Source organism: Ceratotherium simum, chromosome X (assembly GCF_057802395.1).
Source record: "Ceratotherium simum simum isolate JZ-2026a chromosome X, ASM5780239v1, whole genome shotgun sequence".
NCBI lineage: Eukaryota > Metazoa > Chordata > Mammalia > Perissodactyla > Rhinocerotidae > Ceratotherium > Ceratotherium simum.
Window position 1 is genome coordinate 27,335,535 of NC_141940.1, and position 14,321 is coordinate 27,349,855.

A 14,321-nucleotide genomic window follows, 5' to 3' on the forward strand; every position below is an offset into this window, starting at 1 on the left:
TCTCGCCAAGTATCTGTGAAATTTATTCATATTGTTGCATGTATCAGTAATTCCTTCATTTTAAATTGCTTATTAGTATTCCTTTGTATGAATATACAATGTTATCTCCTTCATAGGTTGTTAGTGGAGCTTTTATTAAGGGAAGTTTATTAAGGAAAATCTTAAATTTGTCTAAAGCAAATAAATGTTTCTAACCATGAAAATTAAGGAGCAACTTAAGTAAGAGTAAAGCAGGTCGTTGCATCATATGATACAATTTCAGAAAGGCAATGCTGTCCTCCCAACCAAATCTCTCTCTTATTTGCTTCCTAATTCTGGAATTTTATTTAATAGGAAGCCAAGACTTTTATCCCACAATAAACACTAAAACTTAAAAGGTATGTGTGCTCCAAAAATTAAAAAAATAAAAAAACAGATTAAAAAGTATACTGAAATGTTAATGATCTACCCCTTTTTGCCAGTAGAGTTAAGGGCATAGACGCCAAACATATAGCACATATGCCATCATTTACTAATCTAAGACCTTGACAGGCATGTTACTTTTAAATGTTGATTCCCAATGCAATCTCAGCATCCTTCTCAACAAATTATCCCAGACAGTAACTATCAATCCATCACAGCTGGCATGCCATCTCTGGCCTAATTTAAGTGAGTGTGTGTGTGTGATTGTAATAGTGCATAGAGCTAAAGAGGGGAAGATGCCATGCAGAGGACGTATGGCTCAGGAAGAAGAACCAAAGTCATATTTTCTTTTCTGTGACATGTTTTCTCTTGTGTTTACATTGGAAAGCTCATTAGGTATGGGTGGCCAGGATATAGTTAATTCTTAGTTAAGTGAATTTGTGGATAATCAGCATAACAACACCAAAAACAATAACAACTACTACTACTTTTACTGAGAGCTATGTATTGGGCCTTGTGGTAAAGGATTTACCTGCATTGTCTCATGTAATTCTCAGAACCCTGCTAGGCCAATATTATTATCTCCATTTTAAACATTAAATTGAGGCTTAGAGAGGTGCCCAAGTCCACATGACAGAGCCGATATTCAAATCTAGGCTATCCGACTCCATATCCCATGTTCTTTGGAAACCACTACTCCATACTGACTTTGAGATAATTTGATTTATTTAAGGCCACTTAGAATCCCCTTTCTTCCCCTTAGTCTTGTTGAAAGTTTCTGAGTCTACTTTTCTGCCTTAATTAGAATATAGTGATTATCACCAAAGATCTCAGGATTATCATCCTTATCATCAGTAATTACAGTCATAACTAGAGCGGTCAGCGGCACAGGTGCAGGAGATTAGGTATAGGTGATACACTCCCCTGTGGTGTCTGCTCCCCCTCTTTAGTTCTAATCACATAATGACACCACACCATTATGATTACGCACACGCACACGTGTGTGTGTGTGTGTGTGTGTGTGCACGCACAGGCAGAAATTAGGGCATTCCTTATAAATTAACTTTTGAACTACAGATGAATGAATAAATTTATTCATTTATCAAACATGTAACAGATGTCTACTATGTACCATTCGCTAAACTTTAAGCTCCATGATGGCAAGGACCTGTCTTGATCACTGCTATATTCCCATTCCCATGCGCCTGGTAAAAGGTACATGCTCAATAAATATTTGTTGAATGAATGGAGGGATGAATGAATAAATGCATGCACGAGCCAGGCATTGTACTGAGCTCTGGGATATGGGCTTGACTTCTCATTTTGGTTTGCCTCAAAGGGAGAAGTTAGTACAGGAATCCTATTAGTTGGATAAAAGTTATGCTCTTTTGACTGTTAGACTTTGGAATTTCCATACACAATATGTAAGGAAAATACAAAGTTTGGTCTTCTCAGGGTATGTTTGCTATTTTTCCCCAATAACTTAATGGTTAAGACTTTATTTCCAACAGACAGAAGTTTGCTTCTTTAAAAAACAAAGCTGAATATATTAATACTGGCAGGAGAAGGTAAACGTTGTGTTCATAGTGATTTTTACATTGGATGCTACATTTAAAAAATGCAAAATATTGAAAGAAGGAACAGAATTCCCCACCATCCTTTGCACAGTTAGAATGCATTACATGGTAAGGTAGTCTTTTTCAAAAGTAAGTCAGTGTTGGTTCAGTATTGAGCAAAATGCTTCAGTGGCTTTTGTAAAATTGAAAGTAGCACATACCTAATCTAGTGAAAATGAACATTCAAAAATGTCTCATTTTTTTTCCCTGAAATTATGCACAGGACCTAGGACAAAGGCAAGCAACTTACCAAGCATATTTCCATGGAAGCTCCTATCCCCTGTCTCTCTGTCTCACCAAAGCAGTACAAATGGCACACTTGCAGAGTTGGAGCGGTGCCCATATCACCTCAGCATTGAATGCAATTGGATTGTGTTGAGCAAGAAACAGAAGGCTTGCATTATCCATAAGAATGGTGCCAGCCAGTCATTCAATTGGAACCACCTTTTAGGCACAGGTGGGTGAAGCAGGGTATTTTTTTCCTTAAAGAGTAAAAGGAGTGGTGACCATCTTTCTTGCTATCACTTGCAGCCCCAGAGTGAGAATCATCCGTGAGGAAGGTCAAAAATATCAATACAAACTTCTCTTTTTGGCCCATGCAGCCATTCCAGGCCCGTGTTCTAAGAAATGTTACCAGTGACAACAATCAAGGGCTAGTATTCCAGAGTGACACTGTATGACTTGGAAGAGGATTCAGGTGTGTGTGTGTGGTTTTGTTTTTGTATTTGTTTTCTATTTTATGGGCGGTGACTGCTGTGGTGACAAGCCATGGAGATACCTGGTGATACCAGCCCTACAGCTGGTTTTTTGTAGGATGATGACAGTACCCTTAATTCTTTTCACCAAATTCAGATTTATTAGTTTCCTATTGCTTCTGTGACAAATTACCACAAACTTAGTGGCTTAGAACAACACAAATGTATTGTCTTACATTGTGGAGGTAAGAAGTCTTGTCTTAAAATCAAGGCATCTATCGGGCTATGTTTCTTTGGAAGACTCTAGGGGAGAATGTTTCCTTGCCTTTTCCAGCTTCTAGAGACCACTGCATTCCTTGGCTTATGCCCCTCTTTTCTGTCTTCAAAACACATCACTTCAACCACTTCTTCCATCATCACATCTCCTTTTTCTGCCTTTGACCTTCTCGCCTCTGTCTTTTAACAGCCCTTGTAATTACATTGGGCCCACCCGAATAATGCAAGATAATCTCTCAATCTCAAGATATTTAACTTAATCACATCTGAAAAATCGCTTTTGCCATGTAAGTCAACGCATTCACAGGTTCCAGGGATTAGGACATGGACCTCTTTGGGGGAACATTATTCTGTTTACCACACCAATGTAGCTGTAATGATAACAATGCTTTACTCACTTAGTTGGAGAATTAAGTTCATGAGGCCAATATTGCTTGTCTGATGCTCATAATTACCATATGATGATTATGGATTATATAATATAATCCTACTAACAACTGTATGAGGTAAACATTATTATAATCTCATTTTGAAGATGCAGTAGTGGAGCTCATAGAAGTTAATAAACTTGCCCAAGTTCATATAGCTAGGAAGTGGTAAAGTCAGGATTCAAATTGAGGTATATCTTACTCTAACGCCCATGAAATAATTAGCCACTCTCCTCATTAGTTTTGCTAGGATTACTTGCTCCATTTCCTGGCCACAGTATGTATCTAAGCCTTGATCATAAATATCACAACTTTGGCCACATGTAGCTAGATCACAGCAAAGTAAAATGTAGTTTAACTCCAGAAACATTTATTGAGCGTCAATGTATGCACCCACCCAGTGCAAAGGCCATGCCTCACTGATGATGATAACTCATTTGGGACATGTTGATATTGTCAGAGAATTAGACTGCAGCCATATCATTTCATGGTTATCTCTCAGATAAAAGGGAGCAGATATCTCTTGTGCAGTTCAGTGAAAAGGCCATGCCTTGCCACTGGGAAATTGTGAAGTTTCCTAAGCTACTTTAACTCAGAAATCCATCCACCTCCAGGAGATAAGAGATACTTTCTGCATTTTTTAACTGTTCAAAAGATAGTCTCTGAGACAAGCAGTGTGCCTGGGCCTATGGAAGTGGAAGGACAATTGTGGACCATAGAAGACTGGTTAATCCAGAAGTAGCATAATAATATTTGAAATATCCCCTTCTATGTTTCCTTTAATACTATGTTACTTCATTTTTTCAGAGACAGTGGAAGGTCAAACCTGAAGCTGATAGTTGTGGTAACATTAATCTGATTGTTTTATTGGCAAAGGAATGCTTTACTTTTTTAGAGCTCCCCTGCTCTTTGAATATCCCATCTCAGGTTCCCTGACCACCCCCTCCCCAGTATTTCATATTTCAGATCACCCAGATGCTCTTTCTCTATCTACACTCTAAGCTCAAACTGACTGCTCCTGTGTCTCATTCCCCAATGGGGCTCTATTCCTTATAGCTTTTATAATAACTGTATACCAAGTTGTTAAAATATACAGCTTTGTTATTCCTCCCAAATAACAACTTTGTTGAGAGAGGGAGAGGGAGAGAGAGATTTTCAAAGCTTTTTCACCAGGAAATTTCTTCTCTTTCCTCCAAAATCTGATCCTCTTCCAGAATTTCTTCTTTTTGTCATATTTTCTTAGTCTTCCAAGTACTAAGCAGCCTCAAGAGCTACTTCTTTCCCCATTCATCAAAAGTTACTTAGTTATATTGATTCTTTGGTTTAGTTTTACACTTAAAACTTTTACATGTGTCAGGTACTGTTCTAGGTTCTAGAGAGAGAAAAAAAATCAGACAAACCCCATAACCTGGAGGATTTTTTAGGTTAAGAAGAAACAGACATGTTAACAGAACATTTTGGTGTACTGTAGAATGGACAAATGCACATAAAGGTAGGGGAAAATAGAGTTCTTGAAGTGCTAACTCTTCATTTTGATGGATGAATAAAAGTTAATCAGGCAAAAAAAAATGAGAGGCTTCATTTCCTTAATAATGTCTTTGGCTTGCCTCCTTTCTTTTTCAGGTTCACGGCCCCACCCTGACCCAGACCGAGGCCAACTCAATCTCAGACTATTTATTTCACCAGTCTTCCCACCAGTCTCCATGTTTCCTCTCTGGGCCCTGCTATCCACTGGCCCCTGTTTATCCTCCATCCTGCTAACAGATTAATCTTCATAAAATATTTCTTAGCAAAAGTCCTTCACTCTATCCCTACCACTTCCCAGCAATGAAATCTTCATTGACTCCTTACTGCTTTCAAGATAAATCTTTGAGCCTTTCATCTAGCGTTCAGTATTCTCCACAATCCAGTCCTCGTCTAGGGGTCCAGCCTCATCTTCTGTAATTTCTGACACACAACCTATTCCCTACTCAAACTAAATGCATGTGTAATTTCTCAAGCTTCCAGATATGTTCTTGCCTTCATATTTTTCTCATATAGGTCTTGTTCAGAATGCCTCCCTCTGTCTTATCCCCAGGCAGATCTAAGTCCTATTCTTCCTTCAAGAACTAGCTCAAGCTCCACATGTTCTGTAGAACCTACCTGGTCCGCCACATCCTTCTGTGATTGCTGCTTTCTCTAATAGACTTAAGTAACCTAGTACTTAGCATGTGTAATCTTCTACCACACTTACTTTTCATGTACAATTCCAGTCTCACTGGGCAGTAATCCTCTTAATACAGAGACTATATCTTGTGGTCCTTAGTATCTTCAGTGTTTAAGTAGCTCCGAAGATTTTTATTATGATGGTAATGAGTCAGTCATGTGGTATATATAGGGGAGATATATGTAGAAAAGAACTCTTTGGAATCCCTCATTTCACACCATGTAGGGAGGGCCACCCAAACTGCTTACATGAAGGGCCAAGGTGAAAGTTTTCTTGGGGATAAAATTAAGCCAGAGATACAAGCCCAAATGCTTACAGGGGCCAGGGAAGGAACATAATTAGGCTGAAAGTAAGCCAATATTTATTTATTTGACAAACCCTTACCCAGTGCTTACTGTGTGTTGGGCATTATTCTTAAGTGCTTTACAGGTATTAACTCATTTAACTCTCACCACAGCCCTACTATTACTATTCCTATTTTAGAGATGAGACAACCAAGGCACGGAGAGGTAAGTCATTTTCCCAAGGTCACATGACTTGTAAGTGACACATCTTGAATTTTAACTCAAGTACTCTGACTTTTAGTTTCTCTATTCTTAACCATTGCATGGTGTTGATTTTCCAAAAGGGACTGGTGTGTCTGATGGTGAACTGGAGTAGGTATGATGACCCTAAGGATATTTAAATATATTTTAAAGAAAATTGGGAGCCAGAATAAACATGTCTGTGGGCCAGGTCAGCCAGAGTGCTAAGTTTGCAAGACCTGGGTTGAGTCCAACAATGACAGGAAAAAGTTTATCCTTCTCTGCCTTTGTAACACCACATATATTCAAGGACAGCAAGAAGCATCCCTGATTTTGTCCTCTTTACCTTGACATCAACTCACATGCCTATTACGGGTATTTGTCAAAGAAAAGGAAATATCAATGTTCACTGTCATCACTTTATACTTTTAGGTTTGCAGATTCAGCTTGCAAGAGATTTATGAACCTCTCAAAGGAACTAATGGCTTCCCTGCATTTGCTCCCATAGCACTTTGTTTATAAGTTTACCAAGTTGTTTGTCAAATGTCACCCTTTCTCCTACTTGAAATAAAAAATTTTCCAGTTTTTCTTAGTGCAAAAGATACTCCCTCTCTCCAGACACTTACTTATAGATTTTAACAGCTTCTAACTGCTTTAATGTGTGTTGATTTAAAATATGTTTAGCAAGTCCCTATCAGCTTCTAACTTTTGCGCTTTGCATTCTGACAACAGGGCACCCTCTTTTATAGTGTCTCTAGATATAAATTCAGACTTCTACCAGCCCAGAACTTTTAAAAGTAACATAAAGTAATCTGCATCTTTGAAAATGTTGATAGCTGTAATGTTTGTTTTGTTCAGGTTTGAAATAATAAACGCAAACATGCAGTGCATTTGGAAAATTATAGACAGTTTAAAGAAATATATAAAGTAGAAAATTTCACAGTCACAAACTCAAATGTACAACAGTACAATATTTTTGATTTCTCTCTAACTGAAATTCACCTAGCTTTTAACTTGCATTTCAACTTTCTGCAGTAAACTTTGTCTTACATATAAGATATTTTAAGTATTTCTCATTTTAAACTCAGTTCCTTATGATTCTCCTCACTCAGCTTTTCCTACTTTCCTTATTCTGAGTGTTCTAATTTTATTTGGGTGTGAGTGTCAACCCTCTACTCTAATTGTCCTGCACTGAGGTGTATGTAGCTTGCGTAGCCTGGTCTTGTGTATCAGCTTGTCTACATTCAATGCTGATGTGCCTACTTGTGTGACTCCGTTGGTATGGGCAATACACAGTCATGGTTTGGGGGTAGGATAAGTGAGGGAAAGGGAAGCCTGGCAGTAATCTCAGACTTTTTGAACCCCGTTTTCAGCTCATATAGATAGCTGAGTTGCTGAAACTCAGTCAAGTTCACTAGCTTCAGGCTTTGGCTGTCCAATCTGCATCTTCTGTTACTCCTTGTCCCTATGCTATGGTGACAACCTGGCAGACATACTATTTCTCAATTATTAACCATTTTCCTTGCTCCATTTGGACACATGGGAACTTTTCAGATATCCTATACATACGTTGGAAGCCAAGAGAGATTCAGGAGGAAGTGGCAATATATCAATTCCTCTCTGCCTAAACATGCTACACTGCCATTTCGACTCCAACACAGCCATTCCATGGTCACCTGGGGTAATCTTAGAGGCTGACTCTTTCAAAAGATGCAATTGAGAAGTGTGGCACATTTAGAATTCTCAAATCTATCTGATTTTTAAAAATCTTCACCTCCCTTTCAATGGGTTTTGACCTGTGGAAAGGATCAGGAAGCATGGTTGCACACTAGCATCTGTAGTCTCTCAATCCTCTCCCAACTTCTCTCTCAGTACAGAAAGGATTCTTTTCTCCTCTTTTTGTGGCTGGAAAACTGCTCCTGTATCATTACGAATTCTTCCCTATTGGATGGTTCATGATCTAAACCCTGAGTTCACCAGTCTTTGCTCTTGATATGAAAAGACAATTTTTTAGAATTCCAAAATATTCTATTTCTCTCTCAGGTGCCTCACTGTAACAAATCAAAGTTTCTTTGACTTTCAAATCTCCTCCTAGCTAGGAACTTTCCAGTTTTATTTTGAAACTCAAATGTAAAAAAATTGACTCTTTGTTATGCTGGGTTATTTTTTGTCCTCCCTTCCCTGGGGCAATAAGCTTCAGTGCTGCAGGTGTCTAATCTTAATTGTAGAATGTACTGCAGGACAAAAAAGAATTACCAAGAAGGAAAACAAGCATCAATTAATATTTTAAAACATTATTGTGCTGCATAAGGAAATAAAAAATCGCTTGTAATTCCAAATCCCAGGAACACATTGATAATATTTTAGTGCCTCTCCATTCACTCTTTTTCTATACATACATATATGCATAGAAAAATATGTAACATACATATATGTGTGTATATATATTCTACAGTAGGCTTATTGTTTGGCCCATATGATGTATCTTTAGATATTCTCTCCGGAGGAGGAGATCAAGGGCAAATTTTCTGGCTGAGTTTTTGCCTCTTTGGTATATCTCCCCAAAGCCCTTTAGAGGATTCCTTATCCTTCTGTGGGAGTGAATATTCCCCTCCCGATAGCAGCTATTATCTTGTAACTCTCACAAGTGATCGTCACAGAAATTTGGAAGAAAGGAGTTCAAGCTGCTCTTTGCTGAAGCCCTCTGGTGATTAATCTAAACTATACAGAGGGGTAGTGGTAGACAATGCATGTAAAATTGGCTTGTGAGCCCCTGATTTTTCTCTCTTGTCCTACCTACTTACTGAGGGTATGTTGACCACACTTTCAGGTGGTTCTGGGAGGGTTTTTTCTCCCAGGAAAAACTATGTGAAGGAGGATGCATTCTCTTTCTTTTTCTCTTCTCCTCAGTGTATTGTCCTTTTAACTTCATTCCTTCCTCCTGAAGTCCCCACTTCCCTTGTTTCTTCTGGGCCTGATATCCCTTTGTCAGATATTTGCAAGTCCCAGGTCAATGTTAATCTCTCTCTCTAGGTCTCTCTCTCTCTTTCTCCTTGTAAATTGTTGGTCTCCAACATGGGTTGTCGGTTAAAGCTATTCCACTATGTAGAGGGAGAGTGGGGAATTCTGAGTCCTATAACTAGAGGTGGGGATGCAGGAGGAAGAATGTTAGGGTGATCCTCCACTCTGGATTGCAGTCTGCTATGTGAAATTTTTATATTCTTGGCAAGAACAAAATTAAAAAAGCACATCTCACACAAAGAGAATTTATTTCTTGCCCAAAGCCTTCATTGGGTCTACATAGGTGATGAAGCCCTCCGTTTCCAGCATAACCATGGTCTTATTATAATAAAAAAAAATTGTCCCCTTCTCAACTTGGTTTACATTGCAGTCTTTTTTCCATTAAATTGACACTAAATGGCATCATTGAGCTATCCTTTCTTTTTTGTTATAGTCACATAGTAAGTATTTTCTTGTGTGAATCTTTTTAAAAACTTTTTAAAATATCAGCATATTATTCCATTGTGTTTCTGCACCATAGTGTATTTAGTTATTCCTCTAATGTTTAATATTTAGATTGTGTCTATATTTCGGTATTATAAAATTTACAAGGGTCATCTGGTATATTAAGTTTTGTGCACATGTCTAATTATTTCCTTAGGATGGTGTCCTTAGAAGTGGAATTAGGGGTCAAAAGATAAACTTGTTATTTTTTAATTTAAATATTTTAAATTAAAAAGTAATTATGGGGGCTGGGCCCAGTGGCGTAGTGGTTGGGTGCATACCCTCTGCTTCAGCGGCCTGGAGTTCGTAGGTTCGGATCCCAGGCTCAGATATACACACTGCTCATCAAGCCATGCTGTGGCTGTGTCCCACATAAAGTAGAGGAAGATGGGCATGGATGTTAGCCTAAGGCCAATCTTCCTCAGCAAAAAGAGGAGGATTGGCATTGGCTGTTAGCTCAGGGCTAATCTTCCTCACACACACAAAAAAATGTAATTATGATTTGAAATTATAAAAGTAATACAAACCAGGTACTAAAAAAAAATAAAGAAGTGTATAAAGTAGAAACTATAAGTCATTTATGTCATCTGAGCTCTTAGAGATCATAGTTTTTATCAGGTTAATGACTATATTTACCATGAATAATTTTAATGCTCCTTTTATAATTGTCTATTGCTATCCCCAACGATCGAGCATTTTAAAATCCTGCTATCAGTTGATAAAAGTGCTGATTTCACTGCATACTCATGAATCTTAAGTATTCTTGTTTATTAATATTGTTCAACATTTGATGAAGAAATTGATTTTGAGAGTGCTTTTTCACAATAACAAGACTGATTACATATTCACTTATCATTTATACATCCATATTACAAATATTTTTCCAGTTTATAATTAAAATTTTTGAAGTGTTTTTATTATATAGAGTTTTTGCATTTTTATCTAGTCACATTTATCAACCTTTTACTTTATGATTCATTTTTTCGTTTGTATTTAAAGGCCTTCTTTTCTCCCTTGAGCAGATAAATATTCACCTCTATTTTCACACAATCATTTAAGATTTAATATTTTTAATATAATTTAAATTTTCACATATTTCAAACTTATGAAAAGTATATAAATTTAATATAACAAGAACCCGTGAACCAAACACTCAGATTTAACAGATGCTAGTATTTTGCCTTGTTTACTTTTTTTTTGTAAAGAAATATGGTTACAGCTATAGCTAAAGTCCCACCTCCATCCCTTTCCCTTCCCTGCATCTTCTGAAATTTGCGTATGTAATTTACCTGACTGTTTTTATATTGTCTACATATATTTACAACTATATGCATTATGAAGTATTGTTGTGTGGGCTTTAAAATTTTATCTGAACAGAATCCTTTTTCAACTGACTTTTGTCATTCAGCATTATACTTTTAGAATTTATCCAGATAGATGTTTATATTTCTAGTTTATGCATTTTTACTATTTTATCACATACAATTAAATAAATTTGGAGTTCTCTTTGTGAATTGCCTGTTCATATCACTTGTGCATTTTTTATTGCATTGTTGGCCTTTTTAAAATTTTGGATTTGTTGGGATTCTTTATATATTCTTGACCCAAATCCTTTGCATGTTATATATTTAGCAACTATCTGTTCCAAACCTGTGACTTGTCTTTTAAGTTTATGATATCTTATGACATACATAAGTTTTTAATTTTAATGAATCGTATTTATCAACTATTGCTTTTATGGCTTGTATTATTTTATGTTTTGTTCAAAAAATAGTATCCCAATTCCATGATGTGAAAATATATTTCATGCTTTAAAAATTTTAAAGTTTGTATTTTCAAATTTAGGTATTTGATTCCCATGGAATTATTTTTCTGTATGATGTGGGGTAGGGCTTTCATTGTCTTTTTCCAAATAGCAAATTGTCACAGCACCATTTATTGACTAGCACGTTCTTCCCACACTGAGTAGTAATGCTATCTCTGTCGTATATCAAGTCGCCATATAAATATCAGTCTTTTTCCAGGCTTTCTATTCTGTTCCACTGTTTTATTTGTTTATCCCTGATTCAACAACCACTGTGTTAATTACAATAGCTTTATGATGAATCTTGATATCTGGTAAGGCAAGTTCTCCTTTATTGTCATTCTTTGACATTTTCTTGATTATTTATAGGCCTTTGTTGTCTGCAAATAAATTTCAGATCAGCTTGTCCATTTCTGTGAAATATCCTTTTGGAACTTAATTTGGAATTCCCTTGAATCTATTGATTAACTTGGGAACAATTGTGACCTTTAAAATATTTTCTCTCTATTGACATGCACGGTTCAACTCCCCATACAGGTTGTCCTTTATATTATGTCATTTGCAAATGATAACAATTGTGGTCCTTCATGCTCAATCTGCGGACTTAATTTATTTTCCTTGTCTTTTTGCACCAACTAGGACCTCTAGTATATGCTTAATAGAAGCAGTAATAGTGTCATTCTTCTCATTTTCTCAATTTTAAAAGAAACACTGTATTTTGAATATTTTCCCAGTAAGTAACATGTCTGCTGTTGGTTTGGGGTTGATAGCTTTTATTAGGTTAAGGAAAATGCCATTTATTTTTAGTTTGCTAAAAGTTGTTTCACTCTTGAGTGTTCTTTAGATTTTCTAAAAAATTCTGTATCAGGCCAGCCCGGTTGCGTAGTGGTTAAGTCCATGTGCTCCGTTTCGGCAGCCCAAGGTTCGCAGGTTCGGATCCCTGGCGCAGACCTATGCACCGCTTATCAATCCATGCTGTGGCAGGCCTCCCATGGATAAAGTAGAGGAAGATGGGCATGGATGTTAGCTCAGAGCTAATCTTCCTCACCCCCAAAAAAAAAGAAAAAAATATTCTGTATCCACATTATGATACGATTTTTCCCCCTTTAATCTGTTAAAATGAAGATTTATAGTAATAGATTTTCTAATGTTAAAAGGTCTTTGCAATCTTGGGTTAAGCCACACATTATCATCATGTGTTTTTTAATGCATATTTGATTTGGTTTGCTAGTATTTTATTTCGAATTTTTTCATCTATATTATAAATGAGATTGACCTACAATTTTTTCTTGTACTGTCCAAGTTGAAATTTTGTATCAAGTTTATATTTGCCTCAAAAAAGTGACTTGGTGAGCTTTATCTATTTATTATTTTATTCACTAGTTCAGTGATTCCCAGATGCACATTTGGATTATTTGAGGGTAGGGAGTTTGTTTTGTTTGTTTATAACATTATGATGCTCAGGTTTTTTTCACCCAAACCAAATAAATCAGAATCTCTGGAGGGGAATTCAAGCATCAATATTTTAAAATGCTCCCCAGGCAATTATAAATATAATGTGAAGCCAGGTTTGAGAACCATTGCTCTAGAACAATTTGTATATGACAGCTTATCTGTTCTTTGAGGGCATAAAATAGAAAATATTTGTTCTGCAAAATTTAGGTAGAAATTGTCTGTGCCTGGTGATCTTGTGTGTAGATTTTACAACTTATTCAGTTTCATTATTGGTTATACAGATATATTCACATTTTTTTTTCCATTAGGTGTTGTCACCTTGGGTAATTAAATTTCAGAAAATTTATTTTTTATGTTTTCAAATTTATTGGCATGAAGTTACTCATGGTATTTGCATTTGACTTTTTAGTCTCCAGTGTATCTTTAGTTATATTCCTGCTTTTCATTACTTACATTTTTAACCTGCCTTTTTTCTTTTTTCTTTTTTTTTTTTTTTTTGGTGAGGAAGATCAGCCCTGAGCTAACATCCGATGCCAATCCTCCTCTTTTTGCTGAGGAAGATTAGCCCTGGGCTAACATCTGTGCCCATTTTCCTCTACTTTATATGGGACACTGCCACAGCATGGCTTGACAAACGGTTCATCAGTGCGCGCCCGGGATACGAACCTGCAAACCCCTGGCCGCTGAAACGGAGCGTGAGCACTAAACCGCTACGCCACCAGGTTGGCCCCTTTTTTCTTTTTTTATGATAGTAGTTGCTATGTGGTTTCTATATTTTACTAGTCTTTCCAAAAAACCAGCCTTTGGTTGATTGATCTTCTGTATTGTTTTTTTTATTTTCTATTTCATTAATTTCCTCTCTGTATTATTATTTGAGTCTTTGTAATTTCCTTAGGTTTACTCTTCTCTTTCTGACTTCTTGAGATTTTTAAATACTTAATCTTGTCTAGAGCCTACAGATCAGGCTATAAATTGATTAGTTATGTACTGCTGTAGCTGCATCCCCTGAGTTATGATTCATAGTGCTCTCATTGTTTTTCAGTTTTAAATCTTTTCAAATTTCCATTATGATGTTTTCTTTGAAGCATTTATATATATATATATTCAAACTATAGATGAGAATTGACTTTCTCTTTTTGTAGTGCTTTCTATTTGTATTGTATTGTGGTCATATAATTTGTTTTGTATGATACCTATTTTATTTTATTTTATTTTATTTTTTTTTCTATTTTTTAAATTTTTTGTTTATTGCAGTAACATTGGTTTATAACATTGTAAAAATTTCAGGTGTACATCATTGTACTTCTATTTCTGCATAGATTACATCATGTTCACCACCAAAATACTAATTACAACCCATCACGCCCGTCAGAATGGCTATAATTAACAAGACAGGAAACAACATGTGTTG

General features: G+C 36.3%; 1 protein-coding gene across 7 annotated transcripts in view; it reads left to right on the plus strand.

Annotated features, from left to right (window-relative positions):
• Positions 1-14,321, plus strand: part of LOC147911783 (uncharacterized) — a 318,235-nt gene that overhangs the window by 166,886 nt on the left and 137,028 nt on the right. The window contains exons 3-4 of one of the 7 annotated variants that reach the window (XR_015550351.1): positions 2,242-2,475; positions 2,621-2,758. The exons of the other annotated variants lie outside the window; for them this stretch is intronic. The gene's annotated coding sequence lies outside the window, so the exon portion shown is untranslated. Of the gene's footprint in view, positions 1-2,241; positions 2,476-2,620; positions 2,759-14,321 lie in introns of those variants that run through there. 7 annotated transcript variants of the gene reach the window in all.